The 22,940-nt window shown below is 47.3% G+C and overlaps 1 protein-coding gene across 3 annotated transcripts in view; it reads right to left on the bottom strand.

Annotated features, from left to right (window-relative positions):
• LOC120988662 (E1A-binding protein p400-like) overlaps positions 1–21,467 on the bottom strand; it is a 194,341-nt gene extending 172,874 nt beyond the window's left edge. For 2 of the 3 annotated variants that reach the window (XM_040416267.1, XM_040416269.1), the window contains exon 1: positions 5,062–5,144. The gene's annotated coding sequence lies outside the window, so the exon portion shown is untranslated. Of the gene's footprint in view, positions 1–5,061; positions 5,145–21,456 lie in introns of those variants that run through there. The other variant, XM_040416268.1, reaches the window with a different exon arrangement.
• Between the last annotated feature and the right edge of the window lie 1,473 nt (positions 21,468–22,940).

Genomic DNA, 22,940 nt, shown 5'->3' with positions numbered 1-22,940 from the left:
ATCGCGCTCCGTGTGTGAGGGTGATCCTCCGTTCTGGAGCACGCAGCATTATCATGATTTATAATGCTATGTGTCTCTCCATGACATAAAGCCGTCGCTATCATCCATAAGGCCATGCAGAGGCACATAGCATTAGAAATCAGTATAATGGCGTGTGCCCCTGCAAGTCCAGAGCGGAGGATCACGCTCTCACACACGGAGCGCGATTTCCGGACTGCACACTCTCGCGTGAAACAGTTCTAAGGATAAGGCTCTGTTCACACTTATGGTTTTGAACACATGAAACAGAAGCCTAACTGGTGCAATGCTTTTAAGGCCTCATGCACACGAGCGTATGTATTTTGCGGTCCGCAAATTGCGGATCCGCTAAAAAAACGGATGACGTTCCGTTTGGCATCCGTTTTTTTTGCGAATCCATTGTAATAATGCCTATCCTTGTCCGCAAACTAGAAAAAAATAGGACATGCACTATTTTTTTTACAGGGCAACGGAACGGACATACTGATGCGGACAGCACACGGTGCGGTGGGTCCACATCCTATCCGCAAAAAAAATGGAACGGACACGGAAACAAACAACGTTCGTGTGCATGTAGCCTAACAGTCCAGCTCTCTAAAGCCTGCCCCACGGTATACTTACTTCATGGGCTTTGGGGTAGGGTCCCCTGCTGGAAAAGATTGCGGGGGATCTGACAGAGAAGACAGGCTTCTCTCATACACAGCTCTCAATGGACCCTGCCTCTACTCGTCCTGATGGTCATCAATATGAGACTGTCAGGGGTCTGACTCCCAACAACCCCACCAGTCAGCTGTTTGAGGAGGCCATAGTGCTCAGGTGGGTGGCGCGGCCTCCTCACTGCTTACCAAGCATTGGATAGCGGTTGTGCTCGGTATAGCAGCTCAGCCCCATTCACTTGAATGTGACTGGGCTACAACTAGACCACGTGACCAATGAAGGTCTAGGTGCCTATGGAGCGCCATGGCCTCTCCGTACAGCTGATTGGCAGGGGTGCCAGGAGTCAGACCCCCCCACTCTTCTTATATTGATCCTGGAAGACTACTTTAAACTAATGCATGTAAAAAAACAAGTACATTGTGTCTGTCCCTGAAGAGTGAAATCCCCCTGGTCCGGGTTAATGGGGTCTGTCACTGGGTAGTATTATCCTGCCTGCCAGACATGATGGAAACCTGTGAGAACGCCATGTGGCAGCAGAAATGGGATGTTAATATATTTCTCTTGGTTTTCCTATAAAAGTTATAAGACAGAAGAAAATCTGTGCACACAGCCATGCCCCTGTTTCAGTCCGCAAACTACGGATATCTTGCATTTTCTCACTCCCATTAAAAGAAATGTCTATTCTCCTCTGTAATACGGACAAGTATAGGACATGTTCTATAATGTGTGGAACGGCTGCACGGATCCGGGCCTGGCCCCACAGAAATGAATGGGTCAATGTGAAATCGGCAAAACAGGTGGATAGCGCACGGAAGATAAATTCAGTTGTGTGCATTCGGCCTTAGGCTACGTTCACATCTCCAGTAAACGCGTCCGGCAGCGAACAGCCTTCCAGAGTTTACCGGATACTGACGTTCACCGCTGGACCTCAGAGACTATAATGGTATCCGGCTGATTTCCGGCATGCTGGGGTTAAGCCGTTGCGTGTGACAGCTTTTTGTCTGGCATTTCGCCAGAAAGTGTCCGGATCCCATTATAGTCTATGACAGGGATCAGCAACCTTTGGCCATCCAGCTGTTGTGACACTACCACTCCCAGCATGCTCCATTTATTTCTATGAGAGCAGAGCAAATATGCATGCTGGGAGTTGTAGTTTCACAACAGCTGGAGGGCCGGAGGTTGCCTACTCCTGGTCTATGAGGTCCAGTGGTGAACAGCAATATCCGGCAATGCCGGATCCGGTAAACTCTGGCAGGATGCGTTCTCCGGACTGTGCGATCCGCCCTATTCATTCTATCTATAGAATCCCCTACATGACAGATGTCTACATAGAGGGGCTCTGCAGGGTCCGCAGACTGCCTCATGCACACAGGGGAGATTTACTACGGCTCTATGCCACAACTGGCGTACAAGAGACGCAAATGTTGTTGCAAGTGCAGACAAAATATGTGACTTTTTAGCTTTTTACAACATCCGTATCACTTTTCCAAAATGTAGGCGTGGTGTGGGTGAGAGGAGGCGGTCCCTAGGCGGGACCTCTGTGACCCGACAAAATTAACAACAGCTCCTAGCAGGAGTAGATTTCAAAGACGTGCACAATGCTGGTCTTAAAGGGCATCTGTCAGCAGTTTTGTACCTATGACACCGGCTGACCTGTTGCATGACTAAAGACATCTGTGTTGGTCCCATGTTGATATGTGCCCGCATTGCTGAGAATAATGGAGTTGTAAAATATGCAAATGAGCCTCTAAGGAGCAATAGGGGCGTTGCCGTTACTCCTAGAGGCTCTGATCTCTCTGCAACTGCACTTTGACAGGTGATAACCCTGACCCTGTCAATCAAAGTGGAGAGGACATGGCAGCTTCAGAAAAGGTGGAGCCTCTAGGTGCAATGGCAACGCCCCCGTTGCTCCTAGAGGCTCACTTGCATATATTAAAACTCCTCAGTAATGTTCTCAGTAATGTGGGCACACATGAACATGGGACCAACACACATGCCTTCAGCTGCCATATGCTGTATCGGGGTAGAATACCTCTGTAACAGGACGTGTGCAGAAAGATGCCAAAGTAGGAATTTGTCTTGTAGTGGCTGCATCATTGGGGGGCATTCACAAGAACCAGATTTTGTTCCGTTCCCGCCACAGCAGCCCCATTCAGATGAATCAAACTGATATTCAGCAACAAAATCTGCCACATGCGAAGACCCCCTTATAACAAGGAAGACCCCACACTGCATGCAATCCCATTTGTAGGAATATAACATCTGCTCGCTGTGGTAAAAAACTGCAGCTCTAAAAATGAATAAAACCGCCAAGTGTGAGGGAGAGCTAAGGAGTAGTCTATTAGCCGTCATGTGTGAGGCGGTATTATTTACAGGCATTGTCGGAGTTACGGAAAAGTCCTGTGATGACATTCTGAGTCACTATAAGGGGGTCTTCTGTTCACAACCATCATCTATCGGCCGAGGAAGAGACACAGAAAGACGTATAGCGCACCCGATCCTGGGTGACGTCACCCCTAAACTGTATCCTAACTGGGCATAGAGAGAAGGGTTTTCTATGGCACACAAGTCCTTTAACTCCATATTTTCTAAAATGCATGTGGACAGGACTGTCTGATCATTTGGGGGGGGGGGGGGGGGTTCCCGACCCCCCTTAGCAGCAGATGTCGAGAAAGATAAGGATCAGGCGATTGGATTTTAACATTCCCATTCCTTTAGTTGTGAAGGGAGATAAGACACTGCCATAGGTGTTTTGCCGAACCTCATTTCTCCCTTCCCATTCAGAACACATGCATGCCCAGCCAAGCCGAGCATGCACGTGTATGGGGGGGGGACACAAAGGAATATAAGACATTAAAATGAAAGCACAGTATGATCTATTAGGAGAGGGGATCATAAAGTACCAGGGAGACTAGGGGAGTGCACCCGCTGCCCCCACTGTACCAGGGTATGGCATAGAGGGGAGTGCACCCGCTGCCCCCACTGTACCAGGGTATGGCATAGAGGGGAGTGGTCCCGCTGCCCCCACTGTACCAGGGTATGGCATAGAGGAGAGTGCACCCGCTGCCCCCACTGTACCAGGGTATGGCATAGAGGGGAGTGCACCCGCTGCCCCCACTGTACCAGGGTATGGCATAGAGGGGAGTGCACCCGCTGCCCCCACTGTACCAGGGTATGGCATAGAGGAGAGTGCACCCGCTGCCCCCACTGTACCAGGGTATGGCATAGAGGGGAGTGCACCCGCTGCCCCCACTGTACCAGGGTATGGCATAGAGGGGAGTGCACCCGCTGCCCCCACTGTACCAGGGTATGGCATAGAGGGGAGTGCACCCGCTGCCCCCACTGTACCAGGGTATGGCATAGAGGGGAGTGCACCCGCTGCCCCCACTGTACCAGGGTATGGCATAGAGGGGAGTGCACCCGCTGACTCTTCAGCAATAATACATGAGGCACACAGCATAGAGAAGACTTTAGTGCCATCGAAATCGGAAAACTAGAATTGGTGACTTGGTGACACATGGTCTCATATTAGGGTTTGACCTGCAGGGTCCGGGGGGAGACACTGACGGACCGGAAAGACATGCTTGGCTAGGGGGAAAGCCACTGACAGCCAGATGGGGCGTCATCATCACCTGGCGCCTGGCGGCAGAGATCCCCTCTACATCTGGATGAGGGGGCACAAAATCCTACAAAAGGCTGAGGGTTAATCGTATACTCTAATACTAATCAAACTGGTGTAAGGTAGAACTGGCTTAGTTGCCCATAGCAACCAATCAGATTCCACCTTTCATTTTCCAAAGGAGCTGTCAAAAATGAAAGGTGGAATCTGATTGGCCAGTTCTACTTTACACCAGTTTGATAAATGACCCCATAGATAGTAAGCTCTTGGGACCAGGGTCCTATTGTTCGGGTCGCTGATTCGTTTTGTAATGTCTGATTTCTGTGTACACGTCCCATCTGATCGTAAGGGTCTACGGAATATGTTGGTGCCATATAGATGAAGCTAATTGCCAGGACTATGAGGGGTGGCCTGGCACTGACAGCACTGGAGTAGGCACATAGAGACCCCAATTGGTCCAGCTCTTCAGTCCATTCCCTTTTTATTCAAGACTTTTAACCATCTGATGCCAATTGCCATTATCCCCAATAGCATGGCCTCCGGAGGCCCAGACATGGCACATAACGGGCAGCATCCTCGGCAGGTGACAGCCAGGCTCGGGCTGACAGCAGGGAGTTGGGCCGGAAGGGGGCGGTGCAGGCCCCGAGCTACGTGAGGGGACAAGCCTGCTTTCAGGCCCAGCACCAGGGACAGCGGCCAAGTCCGGACAGCTGGCTGCCGCTGCGAGGCCTGGAAGGGCCGTTCTCTCCCCAGATAAGCAGACTCACCTGTCTCCCCCATCAGTACGTGCATCGGGCTCCGCTTTCCACTGACAACGGAGCGCTCTACGGAGGCTCGGATAGGACAGGCGGCCCGGATCGTTCACGCATGCGCAGGACATCCCTAAGCAGACAAAGGCATCAGCTGAGCAGTGACAAGTATAGATAGCGGCCAGTGCCGACGGCGTGACGGCTGACGCTCCGGTATATGACGGCGCTGCCCCGGGATCGCCTGCTGTTATGGGAGTAGGCAGAATCTAGCTACAGCCAGCTTTATAATAATATAACCATCATTATAAATGCGTAGAAACCGCAGGGAGCAGCCGCACCAGCCTGTCCTCTGCTTGTGGGTGTGCAGGTGCCTGTCAATGAGTTACAAGACCGTGGAAAAGATCATTTATTTCAGGAATTAAATCCAAAAAGTGAAACTCACATTCTACAGATTCGTTACACAGAGTGATCTGTTTCACGCGTTCCTTTTAATGGTGATGATTATGCAGGGCCGATCCTAGGGTCACAGGCGCCTGGGTGCAGAAATATTTCTGGCGCCCCCACATGGGCGTGGTTATCTTACTAACTCCTCCCCTTTACAATGTAGTGGTAATAGAGTCTGAAGGGTCTATAAAAGCAGCTACACTATTTTTACAAAGCATTGAAGCTCTATTAACACTACTATCAACATAAGGTCATCTAGAGAAACCGTAGGTTTTTATTTATTTTTTCTTTCTCTTTAGGTGTTAAAACATAACTTTAATTAGATTGCTCTAACACCTAAATGGGAAAAATAAGAATTTTAAAAACCTGCTTTTTCTAGTCTAGATGACCTTATGTTAATAGTTAATAGTAGTGTTAATAGAGTCTCAAAGGTCTGTAAAAATAGTGTAGCTGCTTTTATAGACCATTGAGACTCTATTACCACTACCATAAACATAAGGTCATCTAGAGAAACAGCAGGTTTTTAAAATAATTTGGGGGATCTGTGGATGACACATTGTTATGGGAGATCTGTGGATAACACACACTGTTATGGGGGACATTATACAGGGGTAATATAACTGAGGGGTATCAGGTAAATTATACAGGGGGTAATATAACTAAGGGGTATCAGGGTACACTATACAGGGGTAATATAAGTTATATTACCCCTGTATAATAATGTCCCCTGATACCCCTTAGTTAGGCCCCAGAATTCAGAACACAGTGTTACCTGAAGTCTGGGGCCGGATGCGGCAGTGTGGGTCAAATTCTATATACCCCTTACCCTACCGAGAAACAGATATGTGCATGGGTAATATTATTACAGGAGAATGCCGCACCATACCTGTTACATCCAGTGACGTCTCCTGTGATGTACACTTTTCTCAACGTCTTCATCCAGAGATAAGACCGCCATGACACCTTCTTTCAGCCGCTTCTCGTCTCTGCAGAGTTTCACAGATTATTTTTTAGGTTCCTCACTTTACTCTCATCCTCTCCTTCCTGGGGTCTCAACAACTCATCCTGCTGCCCCCCAATACTGTGCTAGAGCCAGACAGGTAGTCCCCCATTCCTCATAATATTATTCCCCCTGTATATTATAATGGCCCCCTCTTCATCATTAATGTAATGGCCCCCACTTTATTATTAATATAATGGCCCCTCTTTAATAACAAAGAGGGGGCCATTACATTAATAATAAAGAGGGGGCATTACATTAATAATAAAGAGGGGGCCATTATATTAATAATAAAGAGGGGGACATTATATTAATAATAAATAGGGGGCCATTATATTAATAATAATGTATTGGCCCCCTCTTTGTTATTAATATAATGGCCCCCTCTTTATTAATATAATGACCCCCTCTTTGTTATTAATGTAGTGGCCCCCTCTTTATTAATATAATGGCCCCCTCTTTGTTATTAATGTAGTGGCCCCCTCTTTATTATTAATGTAATGACCCCCTCTTTATTAATAATATAATGTCCCCCTCGTTGTTAATATAATAGCCCCCTCTTTATTATTAATATAATGGTAGTCTCTCCAGTCTCCACTCTTATTAATACTATGATGTCCACTGACTGAGTACTGTCAGTGGTCCTCCTCTCGTGCCCCCAGTGCCTCTGCAATAAGGGTAGAACGTAGGGTACATAAAAAAATAATAATAATTAATACTTACCTCTCTCTCCTTCACAGCTTGTGGCATCCTGGTACAGGCGGTCATCATGCCTCACTCACTGTGCCTTCCCGCGCCGCGTCATCTCGCGAGATCCGACGCAGGAGGTCACAGTGAGGTACGTGACTAAGTCCTGCGTCGCACCTCAATTGAAGCCGCTCCCCCGGCCCCTCCTCCTCACTTCGCCTGCCCAGCTGCCCTGCACAGTGCGCGTCACACAGGGCCTCTCCTCTCGGCCTCCGCTCCGCCCCCTGTAAATTGTATCTTAGTTATTCAGCTGCGGCTGCGTTCTCCTGGCTTGAGGGGGCCCTGTGGGCCCCCCTGACTAAGGGGCCCGGTCGCAATTGCGACCGCTGCGACCCCTATAGCTACGCCACTGCGGGCATTATAAAATAAAATAAAATAAAAAGTCAAAAAAAAAAAAGTCCCGGCGGCTCGCTCGGCGCCTTTCGGGTGACAGCGCTGGGGTGCGGGGCACCCACTGCACCCCGTGTAGGATCGGCCCTGTGATTATGGCTTACAGCTAAGGGCTCTTTCACACTTGCGTTCTTGTCTTCCGGCATAGAGTTCCGTCGTCGGGGCTCTATGCCGGAAGAATCCTGATCAGGATTATCCCCATGCATTCTGAATGGAGAGTAATCCGTTCAGGATGCATCAGGATGTCTTCAGTTCCGGACCGGAACGTTTGTTGGCCGGAGAAAATACCGCAGCATGCTGCGCTTTTTGCTCCGGCCAAAAATCCGTAACACTTGCCGCAAGGCCGGATCCGGAATTAATGCCCATTGGAAGGCATTGATCCGGATCCGGCCTTAAGCTAAACGTCGTTTCGGCGCATTGCCGGAGCCGACATTTAGCTTTTTCAGAATGGTTACCATGGCTGCCGGGACGCTAAAGTACTGGCAGCCATGGTAAAGTGTAGCGGGGAGCGGGGGAGCAGTGTACTTACCGTCCGTGCGGCTCCCCGGGCGCTCCAGAGTGACGTCAGGGCGCCCCAAGCGCATGGATCACGTCATCCATGCGCATGGAGCGCTCTGACGTCATTCTGGAGCGCCCCGGGAGCCGCACGGACTGTAAGTATACCGCTCCCCGCTCCTACTATGGCAACCAGGACTTTAATAGCGTCCTGGGTGCCATAGTAACACTGAAAGCATTTGGAAGACGGTTCCGTCTTCAAATGCTTTCAGTACACTTGCGTTTTTCCGGATCCGGCGGGCACCGGATCCTTTACATGAATTACTGCATCTATACGGCGTGGAGGCGATCAGCCTGTGGCACTGCTGAGGTGTTATGGAGTCCAGGTCATCTGCATTGTTGGGTCTGGTGTCTCTCATCTTCCTCTTGATAATACCCAAGAGATTTTTAGGTCAGAGATATCATGGTTATTAAATCAGGTACGGGTACTTGTGGCAGGGTAACCAGGTACTGGTACTTATGGCAGTGTAACCAGGTACTTGTAGCAGTGTAACCAGGTACTGGTGGCGGTGTAACCAGGTACTGGTACCTGTGGCAGTGTAACCAGGTACTAGTACCTGTGGCAGTGTAACCAGGTACTGGTACCTGTGGCAGTGTAACCAGGTACTGGTACCTGTGGCAGTGTAACCAGGTACTAGTACCTGTGGCAGTGTAACCAGGTACTGGTACCTGTGGCAGTGTAACCAGGTACTGGTACTTGTGGCATACTGGTATATGATGTCTGATTTTTATTTTTGACATCATGGGATAACCCCTTTAAAACACACCGGATCTACACTAAATTCCTAGCAGTAAAGAGCAAATGGCAGGTGCAGAGTATTTGAACGCATGTGATTTCCCTGGTCACATGATCCTTCATTTCTAGCCATTCTATGGACAGGACCTCTGTGTGGACAGCACAAAAGACTTGGCAAACAAACGGGGCACAGCTTATGAAAAACGGAGAAACTGGTGCAGAATTTCAGCAAAGACTATAATAGTAAGTGCCGTATGATCATCTCACATACACACTGGTCAACCGTAACCAGAAAGTAACCCTTTAAAGGGTTATTCCCATCTCAGTGTTTTCAGCCTGGGATGGTCAGAGTTAGGAATGCAGGTGAGATGGTTGTACTCCACTTTTTTCATAACTCTTATAGCAGTGAATGGGAGCTATGCGGTTTCTGGTAAAACGGGAACTACAGAAACAGCGTAGCTCCATTCACTGCTATGGGAGTCACAAAAACAGTGGAGCTTGGCCACTTCCTTAACCACCTCAGCCCCTATGGCTTAAACACCCTGAAAGACCAGGCCACTTTTTACACTTCTGACCTACCCTACTTTCACCGTTTATTGCTCGGTCATGCAACTTACCACCCAAATGAATTTTACCTCCTTTTCTTCTCACTAATAGAGCTTTCATTTGGTGGTATTTCATTGCTGCTGACATTTTTACTTTTTTTGTTATTAATCGAAATTTAACGATTTTTTTGCAAAAAAATGACATTTTACATATACCCATGCTGGGTGAGAGAAATATCTTGGCAAAAGACAACTTTGTATAAAAAAATGGGAAATGTTGTCTTTTGCCAAGATATTTCTCTCACCCAGCATGGGTATATGTAAAATGACACCTCAAAACACATTCCCCAACTTCTCCTAAATACGGAGATACCAGATGTGTGCCACTTTTTTGCAGCCTAGGTGGGCAAAGGGGCCCACATTCCAAAGAGCACCTTTCGGATTTCACTGGTCATTTTTTACAGAATTTGATTTCAAACTCCTTACCACACATTTGGGCCCCTAGAATGCCAGGGCAGTATAACTACCCCACAAGTGACCCCATTTTGGAAAGAAGACACCCCAAGGTATTTCGTGAGGGGCATGGCGAGTTCCCAGAATTTTTTATTTTTTGTCACAAGTTAGTGGAAAATTATGATTTTTTTTAATTTATTTTTTTCTTACAAAGTCTCATATTCCACTAACTTGTGACAAAAAATAAAAACTTCCATGAACTCACTATGCCCATCAGCGAATACCTTGGGGTGTCTTCTTTCTAAAATGGGGTCACTTGTGGGGTAGTTATACTGCCCTGGCATTCTAGGGGCCCAAATGTGTGGTAAGTAGTTTGAAATCAAAATGTGTAAAAAATGACCGGTGAAATCCGAAAGGTGCTCTTTGGAATGTGGGCCCCTTTGCCCACCTAGGCTGCAAAAAAGTGCCACACATGTGGTATCGCCGTACTCAGGAGAAGTTGGGGAATGTGTTTTGGGGTGTCATTTTACATATACCCATGCTGGGTGAGATAAATATCTTGGTCAAATGCCAACTTTGTATAAAAAAATGGGAAAAGTTGTCTTTTGCCAAGATATTTCTCTCACCCAGCATGGGTATATGTAAAATGACACCCCAAAACACATTCCCCAACTTCTCCTGAGTACGGAGATACCACATGTGTGACACTTTTTTGCAGCCTAGGTGGGCAAAGGGGCCCATATTCCAAAGAGCACCTTTCGGATTTCACTGGTCATTTTTTACACATTTTGATTTCAAACTTCTTACCACACATTTGGGCCCCTAGAATGCCAGGGCAGTATACCTACCCCACAAGTGACCCCATTTTGGAAAGAAGACACCCCCAGGTATTTCGTGATGGGCATAGTGAGTTCATGGAAGTTTTTATTTTTTGTCACAAGTTACTGGAATATGAGACTTTGTAAGGGGAAAAAAAATAAATAAAAAATCATCATTTTCCGCTAACTTGTGACAAAAAATATAAAATTCTAGGAACTCGCCATGCCCCTCACGGAATACCTTGGGGTGTCTTCTTTCCAAAATGGGGTCACTTGTGGGGTAGTTATAATGCCCTGGCATTTTCCAGGGGCCCTAATGTGTGGTAAGTAGGTAAATGACCTGTGAAATCCGAAAGGTGCCCTTTGCCCACCTAGGCTGCAAAAAAGTGTCACACATGTGGTATCGCCGTATTCAGGAGAAGTTGGGCAATGTGTTTTGGGGTGTCTTTTTACATATACTCATGCTGGGTGAGAGAAAAATCTCGGCAAAAGACAACTTTTCCCATTTTTTTATACAAAGTTGGCATTTGACCAAGATATTTATCTCACCCAGCATGGGTATATGTAAAATGACACCCCAAAACACATTCCCCAACTTCTCCTGAGTACGGCGATACCACATGTGTGACACTTTTTTGCAGCCTAGATGCGCAAAGGGGCCCACATTCCTTTTATGAGGGCATTTTTAGACATTTGGATCCCAGACTTCTTCTCACGCTTTAGGGCCCCTAGAATGCCAGGGCAGTATAAATACCCCACATGTGACCCGATTTTGGAAAGAAGACACCCCAAGGTATTCAATGAGGGGCATGGCGAGTTCATAGAAATTTTTTTTTTTTGGCACAAGTTAGCGGAAATTGATTTTATTTATTTTTTTCTCACAAAGTCTCCCTTTCCGCTAACTTGGGACAAAACTTTCAATCTTTCATGGACTCAATATGCCCCTCACGGAATACCTTGGGGTGTCTTCTTTCCGAAATGGGGTCACATGTGGGGTATTTATACTGCCCTGGCATTCTAGGGGCCCTAAAGCGTGAGAAGAAGTCTGGAATATAAATCTCTAAAAAATTTTACGCATTTGGATTCCGTGAGGGGTATGGTGAGTTCATGTGAGATTTTATTTTTTGACACAAGTTAGAGGAATATGAGACTTTGTAAGAAAAAAAAAATAATTTCCGCTAACTTGGGCCAAAAAAATGTCTGAATGGAGCCTTACAGGGGGGTGATCAATGACAGGGGGGTGATCAATGACAGGGGGGTGATCAATGACAGGGGGGTGATCAGGGAGTCTATATGGGGTGATCACCCCCCTGTCATTGATCACCCCCCTATAAGGCTCCATTCAGATGTCCGTATGTGTTTTGCGGATCCGATCCATGTATCCGTGGATCCGTAAAAATCATACGGACATCTGAATGCAGCCTGACAGGGGGGGTGATCAATGACAGGGGGGGTGATCAATGACAGGGGGGTGATCAGGGAGTCTATATGGGGTGATCACCCCCCCTGGAAGGCTCCAGGGAGACGCCTGTATGTGTTTTGCGGATCCGATCCATCTATCAGTGGATCCGTAAAAATCATGCGGACGTCTGAATGGAGCTTTACAGGGGGGTGATCAATGACAGGGGGGTAATCAATGACAGGGGGGGTGATCAGGGAGTCTATATGGTGTGATCACCACAGTCATTGATCACGCCCCTGTAAGGCTCCATTCAGACGTCCGTATGCGTTTTGCGGATCCGATCCATCTATCAGTGGATCCGTAAAAATCATGCGGACGTCTGAATAGAGCTTTACAGGGGGGTAATCAATGACAGGGGGGTAATCAATGACAGGGGGGTGATCAGGGAGTCTATATGGGGTGATCACCACAGTCATTGATCACGCCCCTGTAAGGCTCCATTCAGACGTCCGTATGCGTTTTGCGGATCCGATCCATCTATCAGTGGATCCGTAAAAATCATGCGGACGTCTGAACAGAGCTTTACAGGGGGGTAATCAATGACAGGGGGGTGATCAGAGAGTCTTTATGGGGTGATCAGGGGTGATCAAGGGTGATCAAGAGTGAATAAGGGGTTAATAAGTGACAGGGGGGGGGGTGTAGTGTAGTGGTGCTTGGTGCAACATATTACTGAGCTACCTGTGTCCTCTGGTGGTCGATCCAAACAAAGGGGACCACCAGAGGACCAGGTAGCAGGTATATTAGACGCTGTTATCAAAACAGCGTCTAATATACCTGTTAGGGGTTAAAAAAATCACATCTCCAGCCTGCCAGCGAACGATCGCCGCTGGCAGGCTGGAGATCCACTCGCTTACCTTCCGATCCTGTGAGCGCGCGCGCCTGTGTGCGCGCGTTCACAGGAAATCTCGCGTCTCGCGAGATGACGCGCATATGCGTGACTGTGCGCAGCGCTGCCACCTCCGGAACGCGAATCTGCGTTAGGCGGTCCGGAGGTGGTTAAAGGTGTGTGTAACGGAACGCCTAGCACCCCGACCGGGTACCTCCGTCGATAGATGCTCCTAGTGCTTTCCGAGGACTCCAAGCACTCCACTTGACACCGTACGCACTGCAGACCCCACGAACCGCCGCAGCTAGGTTGAGGTCTCCCCGTCTCCTACCCACCCTGGACCTGCGACAAGGCTCCAGGCTCCAGTGGGTGAACCTCTCCTTAAACCAGAGAGCAGGAACAGCTCTTAAAAGAGCTAGTAGTTATAGCCAGGGGATTATAGCAAATCTCCCAGCGTATAGCAATCCCCAGCGTCGATCAGTTACCCAAACACCAGCCTCAACATGATGAAGGATAAAACAGGCACACTTTATTGAGGGCTACACGCCCGTATTTATGCAGGTCCCCATCTGGTGGACACGCCCCTAGGGGACCAGAAGGAAGACTGTGACACAGGACAGATACGTAGCAACTCAGGATACACAGACACAACACATCCCCACAATGTATCATGGTTTCCTTCTCTCTGCCCTGGAGACACCCGAGGAGCAATTCAATTATCTCTCAGGACAAAGGGAAATCGCCAATACACATGTAGGGACAACAGGACAGAAATCACCACCCAAACACACAATGTCACAATCCTTACAGTAAACACAGACATTTAACATATTCCCAGATAGCTCAAGTCTGAGTGCATATCATTAGGTGAATGCCGCTCAGAATACACAAATACAATACAATTAGCTATCTGGGTACCCTCACATAACAAAATACAATTCCAAAGACAGATTTAAGCTGTGCGGCCGGTCTGTCTTCTCCTTTAAAGTTAGTATGGGCCATAATCCTGAGGCAAGAGGCTGGTAAACAGGCCTCTCCAAAACCCAGTGGCAAGGTTGGTTTCGCCACACATCTCCCCCTCCAAGGGAAGACTAACCAGATATCTGACCTCACGGTCAGTACCTGAGTTAGTCTGGCAGTCCAACCACAACCCAATACGGGACCTGTTGAATCTTGGGGCCTGGCTCTGTTCTGTATGTCCCCAGCTGTTGAGTGGGCATCTGCTACTCCTTGCTTCCTTGTTGCTCTCTAGCTTGGAGCTGTAGGTACTTGGTGGGCAGAGGCCGACTGCGCTCTGTCCCGATGCCAGCTCTTCCGCAGGGGTAGCCTTTGGAAAGTCAGCCTCTGGAAAAGAGGATAGGGGAGGGCAGAGGCCGACTGCGCTCTGCCCAGATGCCAGCTCTTCCGCTGGGGAAGCCGGTGTGGACTCAGCCTCTGGAGAAGAGGATAGAGGAGGGCAGAGGCCGACTGCTCTCTGCCCAGATGCCAGCTCTTCCGCTGGGATGTGGTCATGGACTCCTATCCCCAGGACCTTGTTGCAGATCGGCTGTGGAGAGAAGGAATCGCTTACCTCCTCCTCCTGGCATTCCTGCGGGGTTGGTGGGGGATCTGTACCGGCCGTCCAGTATCCCGGTAGGCCTGGTGCAGAGACTGCGGTCCCATCTGCACCATTGGAGTTAGGGGTGCTGTCCCCCTGTGGTTGGGGAGAGAGACCGGTTGTCTCCTCTCCCTTGAAAGTACACTGCCGCTGGGGCATGGAGACGATGCTCTCCTCTCCCTGCAAAACATACTGCCGCTGGGGAGCAGGACCAACTGTCCCTACTCCCTGAAACTCCGGCTGCCGTTGGGGATCTGGGCCGACTGCCCAGCATCCCTGTAGGGCCGGTGGAGAGATCTCGGTCCCATCTCCACCTGCCATATGGGTTTCCCCCCAGGACCAGTCTATGAGGTCCCCTACCTCTGTAGCTGGTACTGAAGCAGGGGATACTTCAGTCGGGTCCTCCCAGTACACCTCCACAATATCCTCCCAGCTGAAGAGCTCTGGACCTGGGTCTGACACTCTGCTCTCTCGCTGAGCCCTCTCAATGGAGTGGAAGAGATCTCGGTAGTCCTGCTCCAGTTCCCACTCCAGGGTTGCTAGGTGAGCCAGGTCTTTCTCTACCTCGTGGGGGTCCTCCCAATCCAGCCTAGCCTCCCTCTCGTAAAAAATGTTCTGAAGTCTGGACTGTGACGGGCTCCCAAAGTCAGGCTCTGCAAAGGACTCCCATAACAAGCCAGGACCATAAAACTCCTCTCCCTCTGGCTTGTCATGCTCAGCTGCCCAGGGGGAATGTTGAATGACATGCCACCTTAGGGCCTGGTAAGCGTCCTCTAGCCAAAGCTCCTTAAATACCAGGCTCTGGAGCTCTGTTACCCAGTCATCCAGGGGCTTCTCTCCCAAGAGACCCATCCGCATCGCCACACGCTTCTGTAGCTGCTGCTCATAACTGGGGAGACTCTCACCTCGCCGCCGCTGGGCATTTTTCAGGGCATCATACCAGACTTACTTTCTGTCTGCATCCCTGTAGTCTGCGGCTGCCTCCTCCTCCTCGTTATAGAACGCTGTCCGAAGACTAGTTGATTCTATCCTGCTGCTGTAGCCAGGGGCGCTGTACGGATACTAGCGTTGCCCTCAATATACTCCACGAACGGTGTCTCCGAGCTGCTTCTCCTCCCACTAGGACGCCATCCCACAGCTTGCCACCAAATGTAACGGAACGCCTAGCACCCCGACCGGGTACCTCCGTCGATAGATGCTCCTAGTGCTTTCCGAGGACTCCAAGCACTCCACTTGACACCGTACGCACTGCAGACCCCACGAACCGCTGAAGCTTGGTTGAGGTCTCACCGTCTCCTACCCACCCTGGACCTACGACAAGGCTCCAGGCTCCAGTGGGTGAACCTCTCCTAAAACCAGAGAGCAGGAACAGCTCTTAAAAGAGCTAGTAGTTATAGCCAGGGGAGTATAGCAAATCTCCCAGCGTATAGCAATCCCCAGCGTCGATCAGTTACCCAAACACCAGCCTCAACATGATGAAGGATAAAACAGGCACACTTTATTGAGGGCTACACGCCCGTATTTATGCAGGTCCCCATCTGGTGGACACGCCCCTAGGGGACCAGAAGGAAGACTGTGACACAGGACAGATACGTAGCAACTCAGGATACACAGACACAACACATCCCCACAATGCATCATGGTTTCCTCTTCTCTGCCCTGGAGACACCCGAGAAGCAATTCAATTATCTCTTAGGACAAAGGGAAATCGCCAATACACATGTGGAGACAACAGGACAGAAATCACCACCCAAACACACAATGTCACACCCCCACAACAAACACAGACATTTAACATATTCCTAGATAGCTCAAGTCTGAGTGCATATCATTAGGTGAATGGCACTCAGAATACACGAATACAATAAAATTAGCTATCTGGGTACCCTCACATAACATAAAATACAATTCCAAAGACAGATTTAAGCTGTGCGGCCGGTCTGTCTTCTCCTTTAAAGATAGTATGGGCCATAATCCTGAGGCAAGAGGCTGGTAAACAGGCCTCTCCAAAACCCAGTGGCGAGGTTGGTTTCGCCACAGGGTGCTTCACCCCTGAGGGCCTCTCGGACAGACTTCCAAGTGCGGATGCCTGGAAGTAATCATACTTACCTGATCCCCACCACTGGGTTCTGGCTTCTTCGCTCTACCCACAACATCTGGTTTGATGTGGGTCGTGTCTCCCATGCAGCATGTCACTTATCACATGGGACTTTCATCAATATCCAGGTGACCTGAGAGCTGCAGCAGGCCAGGGGGGAGTGAAGGAGCCAAACCCCAGCGGTGGAGATCAGGTAAGTATGATTTCCAGAGAGGCCCCCGGGGGGGTTAACAACCCCTTTAAAGGGAATCTATCAGTTGCATTATGCTGCTCTCACTGCTTGCCTTCCAGTCCAGTGGATGAGTCTGGGATTGGCTAATGCCAGAACATTATCTCCCTGACTGCATTGTGTGAACTGTAAAGTTTGGTGGAGGAGGGCTAATGCTATGGGGTTGTATTTCAGGGGTTGGCCTAGGTCCCTTAGTTCCAGTGAAGAGATATCTTAATACGTCAGCATACCAAGATATTTTGGACAACTGTATGCTTCAGTCTGTGGGAACAGTTTGGGGAAGTTTCTTTTCTGTTCCAGTATGCATGTGTCCCAGTCCATACAGCCATGGTTGGGCAAGTTTGGTGTAGAAGAATTTGACTATCCATACAGAATCTTGACCTCAACCCCGAACACCTCTGGGATAAACTAGAACAGAGATTGTGAGCCCTTTCATCCTGCATCACCGTCTGACCTCACAAATGTTCTAGATCAATGGGTGGAAATTACCACAGACACACTCAAAAATGCCTTCCCAGTGGAGTGGAAGCTGGTTTGGTGGCAACAAAGGGGACAACTCCATATTATGCCTATGGATTTAGAATGGGATGTCATAAAAACTTGTGTAGGTGCCCCAATACTTTAGTCCATGTAGTGGTTTTTGTGAAAGCTTTCTGGACAAACGAAGAAGTGGGTTGGAAAGAATTGAAATATATAAAGGAACAGCTTCTACCTCCCCTATCTGCTGGATCCACTTCTAGCTTTGGATAAAAAGAAAAAAAAAAGGCCACAAAAACCTGTGTGTGAACCTACACTAAGACCTCTTGCACACGAACGTTGTGTGCCCGTTGGCTGTATTGCAGCCCGCATACGTGGGGTCCGCAAAACACGGGCACTGGCAGACCCATTCACTTGAAAGAGAAAAAAAAATAGGTTGCAGTGCTCACCTGGTCTGTTGCATTCGAGGGAGGCACGGATAGGCAGCAGGAACCACGTGCTTAGGCAAAACATAATATCATTCTTGGTCCCCTATTGTAGAAGTCCAGTGGGGTAAAATGCCATCTGAAGCCAATTGACTCACATCCAGACTTAGGCCTCTTGCGCACGAACGTTGTGCATCCGTTCCGTCCAATGCTGAGGCATGGACAGAAACATCACGGATGCTCTCCGTAGTGCTTCCATGGGGTTCCGATCCGTGCTTCCGTTCCACATCTCCGTGATTGTGGACCCATTCAAGTGAATGAACATAAGAAAGAAGAAAAATCCAGCTTCCCAAAGAATGTGTTAAACTTTAATCAAAAAGTGCAATAAAAATCCGACATACAGTCCAAGCCTACGCGTTTCGGATCATTAAATGTAGATCCTTACTCATGACAAAAAAATGGACATGTTCACCTGAGTTAAAAAAAATCAAGACTTGCAATATCAGGTGCTAACAAATAACTCCACCTACAAAACCTGTTTCCATATCACATGACATAAAAACACATAAAAGTAAATACAAGAGATTATAAAATACACAAAAGAAACAGAATAAGAATCAGTAATGCAATATCAGATCATGTTTACGATTGAGACCTTTTGGAACGCGAGAGTCCATGCGAAAAATCCAAAAAGAGTCTCAATTTAAAAGTAACCTTCTGTGATCACCTCCTCGTTTAGGAGGATTAACCCTTTCCAAACCCTGTACCTGAAGACCTTTTATGTTCCCAGCATGAAAAACCGCATAATGTAAACTGACTGCTGATACATTCTTAGTTTTGGCATGTGGTATATCAGAGATATGTCTCTGAATCCTCACTTTGAGACTATTGGTAGTGCAAAGTACATACTGAAGGCGGCACAAAGAGCATGTCATACAATACACCACAAAGCTGGTAGTACAGTTGATGTTTTAATTCAAAAGTCATTTGATTAGCAGTAGAGAAAATACACTGGCCAGTCTGAATAAGTCCACAACAAATGCATGTGCGATGTCCGCACCTGTAGTTGCCTTTATGATGTAACCACGTAGGTTGATTATGATCCGCATCAGAGAACATACTTGGGCTCACTCTCTGAGCAATGGTGCACGGCGGGCAATACATTTGACCCCAAATTGTGCAACATCCAGCCACTGCTCATCAGAGCGAAGCACAGGTAAATGCTTCCTGATAACATGGCAGATTTTGGAATATTCAAGACTATAATGCGTAACAAGAACTGGAGTTGTCATTTTTTCTTTATTATTACTGCTGTACGTTTTATTTTGCGTCATCTTGGGAAAAACGAGGTCCACATGTTATTTTGACTATGCACATCTTTTTGCCTGACTCAAAGATTGACCTGAAAATTGCCGCAATGAAAGTCTGCCGGCAACCACATCCATCTCCAAAAAAGCCACATCCTCAGAACAATTGCATCTAGTACGTATACGTTCTCCCATAGGAATATTATGAATGACATGTGGGGGATGACATGATGTGGCAAGAAGGGTGGTGTTGCCGGCAGTTTCCTTGCGGTAAGTATATGTAATCACCACTGATTTGCTGACATCACCAGTGAGGAGAAGATCCAGAAAAGGGATGGAGGAAACATTAGAACTAAGAATAAATTTAAAGGGGTTGGCCACTTTCTGGCTGCTTGTGACCAATCTGTATGTAAGATGACTATATGAAAATTGGCAATATATTCTTTGTTGATATTCTTTACCATTTGCTATATTTCATAGGCCATGCCCTCTCGTCTTTTGTGCTGTCCACATAGAGGTCCTGTCCATAAGATGGCCGCTGATGGAGGGTCATGTGACCAGGCACATCACCTCCATGTGATGTCTCCTGCATTCAAATACACTGCATCTGCCCTAAACTCCCAAAATTGCAAGTGTACATGGCAGGTGCAGTGTATTTGAACAGAGGAGACATCACATGGAGGTGATTTGCCTGGTCACATGATCCTCCATCAGCGGCCATCGTATAGGCAGAAGAAAAGACTTGGCAAACAAGGGAGCATACCTTATGAAATATAGAAAATGGTGCAGAATTTCAACAAAGGCTATATTGGTAAGTGCCAAATAATCATCTTACAAACACATTGATCAACAATAGCCAGAAAGTGGCCACCTCCTTTAAGATTACATGTATTGTTATTCAGATAATCTCCAAACAGTGGTATGCTCGCCTGTTCTCCCGACCAAGGATTAGGAGCAGAAAACAAGTCATTGCACTCCCACCATGCCATATATACAGTCAGGTCCATAAATATTGGGACATGGACACAATTCTAACATTTTTGGCTCTATACACCACCAAAATGGATTTTAAATGAAACAAACAAGATGTGCTTTACCTGCAGACTGTCAGCTTTAATTTAAGGATATTTACATCCAAATCATGAGAACGGTGTAGGAATTACAACAGTTTGCATATGTGCCTCCCACTTGTTAAGGGACCAAAAGTAATCGGACAATTGGCTTCTCAGCTGTTCCATGGTCAGGTGTGTGTTATTCCCTCATTATCCCAAATACAATGAGCAGATAAAAGGTCCAGAGTTCATTTCAAGTGTGCTATTTGCATTTGGAATCTGTTGCTGTCAACTCTCAAGATGAGATCCAAAGAGCTGTCACCATCAGTGAAGCAAGCCATCATTAGGCTGAAAAAACACAACAAACCCATCAGAGAGATAGCAAAAACATTAGGCGTGGCCAAAACAACTGTTTGGAACATTCTTAAAAAGAAGGAACGCAGCGGTGAGCTCAGCAACACCAAAAGACCCAGAAGACCACAGAAAACAACTGTGGTGGATGACCGAAGAATTCTTTCCTTGGTGAAGAAAACACCCTTTACAACAGTTGGCCAGATCAAGAACACTCTCCAGAAGGTAGGTGTATGTGTGTCGAAGTCAACAATCAAGAGAAGACTTCACCAGAGTGAATACAGGGGGTTCACCACAAGATGTAAACCATTGGTGAGCCTCAAAAACAGGAAGGCCAGATTAGAGTTTGCCAAAGGACATCTAAAAAAGCCTTCACAGTTCTGGAACAACAACCTATGGACAGATGAGACCAAGGTCAACTTGTACCAGAGTGATGGGAAGAGAAGAGTATGGAGAAGGAAAGGAACTGCTCATGATCCTAAGCATACCACCTCATCAGTGAAGCATGGTGGTGGTAGTGTCATGGCGTGGGCATGTATGGCTGCCAATGGAACTGATTCTCTTGTATTTATTGATGATGTGACTGCTGACAAAAGGAGCAGGATGAATTCTGAAGTGTTTCGGTCAATATTATCTGCTCATATTCAGCCAAATGCTTCAGAACTCATTTCACAGTGCAGATGGACAATGACCCAGAGCATACTGCAAAAGCCACCAAAGAGTTTTTTAAGGGAAAGAAGTGGAATGTTATGCAATGGCCAAGTCCATCACCTGACCTGAATCCGATTGAGCATGCATTTCACTTGCTGAAGACAAAACTGAAGGGAAAATGCCCCAAGAACAAGCTGGAACTGAAGACAGTTGCAGTAGAGGCCTGGCAGAGCATCACCAGGGATGAAACCCAGCATCTGGTGATGTCTATGCGTTCCAGACTTCAGGCTGTAATTGACTGCAAAGGATTTGCAACCAAGTATTAAAAAGTGAAAGTTTGATTTATGATTATTATTCTGTCCCATTACTTTTGGTTCCTTAACAAGTGGGAGGCACATATGCAAACTGTTGTAATTCCTACACCGTTCACCTGATTTGGATGTAAATACCCTCAAATTAAAGCTGACAGTCTGCAGTTAAAGCACATCTTGTTCGTTTCATTTCAAATCCATTGTGGCGGTGTATAGAGCCAAAAATGTTAGAATTGTGTCGATGTCCCAATATTTATGGACCTGACTGTATATTTGCCAAAGATGGTGAGGATTTTGCGCCCATGGATACACCGGTACGTTGCAGGAGAAAACGATGATTAAACATAAAAACATTGGGCCAGATTTATCATTACTCATTTCACATATGGCTAAAGTCAGTTTTAGCCAAGTCAGATTTATGATCGGCCCTTTAAGACTGTAATAAATGTGGTTTGACGGTAGCAGTTTATCCGTCAGTAAGCAGCTTTACAAAAGTCGCACGTCTTTACGAAAAAGTCGCATGTTCTATTAAAAAGTCTCATAAGATAAGCATGGTCCTCACTGGAGTGAAATTGCGCTTTTTTTTGCGACTTTTTAAATAGTCGCAATAGTAAATCTGTCTAGAGATTCATTTACATAAGAAAACACGCCCACTTTCAGAAAACTGGCGAGCATAATGCAGAGCAGAAAAAAGTCGCAAATTTGTGCGCAGTTTTAGCGATTGCGCAAAACTTTGCAACTTTTTCACTCCATTATACTGACTTGAGCTAATGATAAATCTGGCCCATTGTGGCGTTTCTGGGTCCGCTTGTGAGATCTGTTTTAGGGCTCTCACAAGCATCCCAAAACGGATCAGTTCAGCCCCAATGCATTCTGAATGGATAAGGATCCGTTCAGAATGCATCAGTTTGGCTGCGTTTGGTCTCCGTTGCGTTTTTTAGACGGTCACTAAAACGCAGCTTGCAGCATTTTGGTGTCCGCCTGACTATGCAGAGCCAAATTGATCCGTCCTGACTTACAATGTTAGTCAATGGGGACGGAACCGTTTTCACTGACACAATATGGTGCAATTAAAAACTGATCCGTCCTCCATTGACTTTCAATGTTAGTCAAGGCGGATCCGTTTTGACTTAGACTTTTTTTTTAATGAATAATGCAAACAGATCCGTTATTAACGGATACAAGTGTTTGCATTATTGGTGCGGATCTGTCTGTGCAGATAGAAGGCAGATCCACACCAAACGCGAGTGTGAAAGTAGCCTGAGCAAAAACACTTCAGAAATGAAATTCTGGAAAGCTAAACTGAAATCCGAATAAATATTGAGAAACCATTTCAATGAGACTAAAGCTAAATGATGGAGTATCACTATATATAAAGAGCTAACGTCATCCGTGATCCAAACGAAACCCGGCTGCCTTAGAA

The sequence above is a fragment of the Bufo bufo genome, chromosome 2 (genome assembly GCF_905171765.1).
Source record: "Bufo bufo chromosome 2, aBufBuf1.1, whole genome shotgun sequence".
NCBI lineage: Eukaryota > Metazoa > Chordata > Amphibia > Anura > Bufonidae > Bufo > Bufo bufo.
The sequence above is the reverse complement of the archived record's forward strand: the minus strand, read 5'-3'. Positions and strand labels throughout refer to the sequence as shown.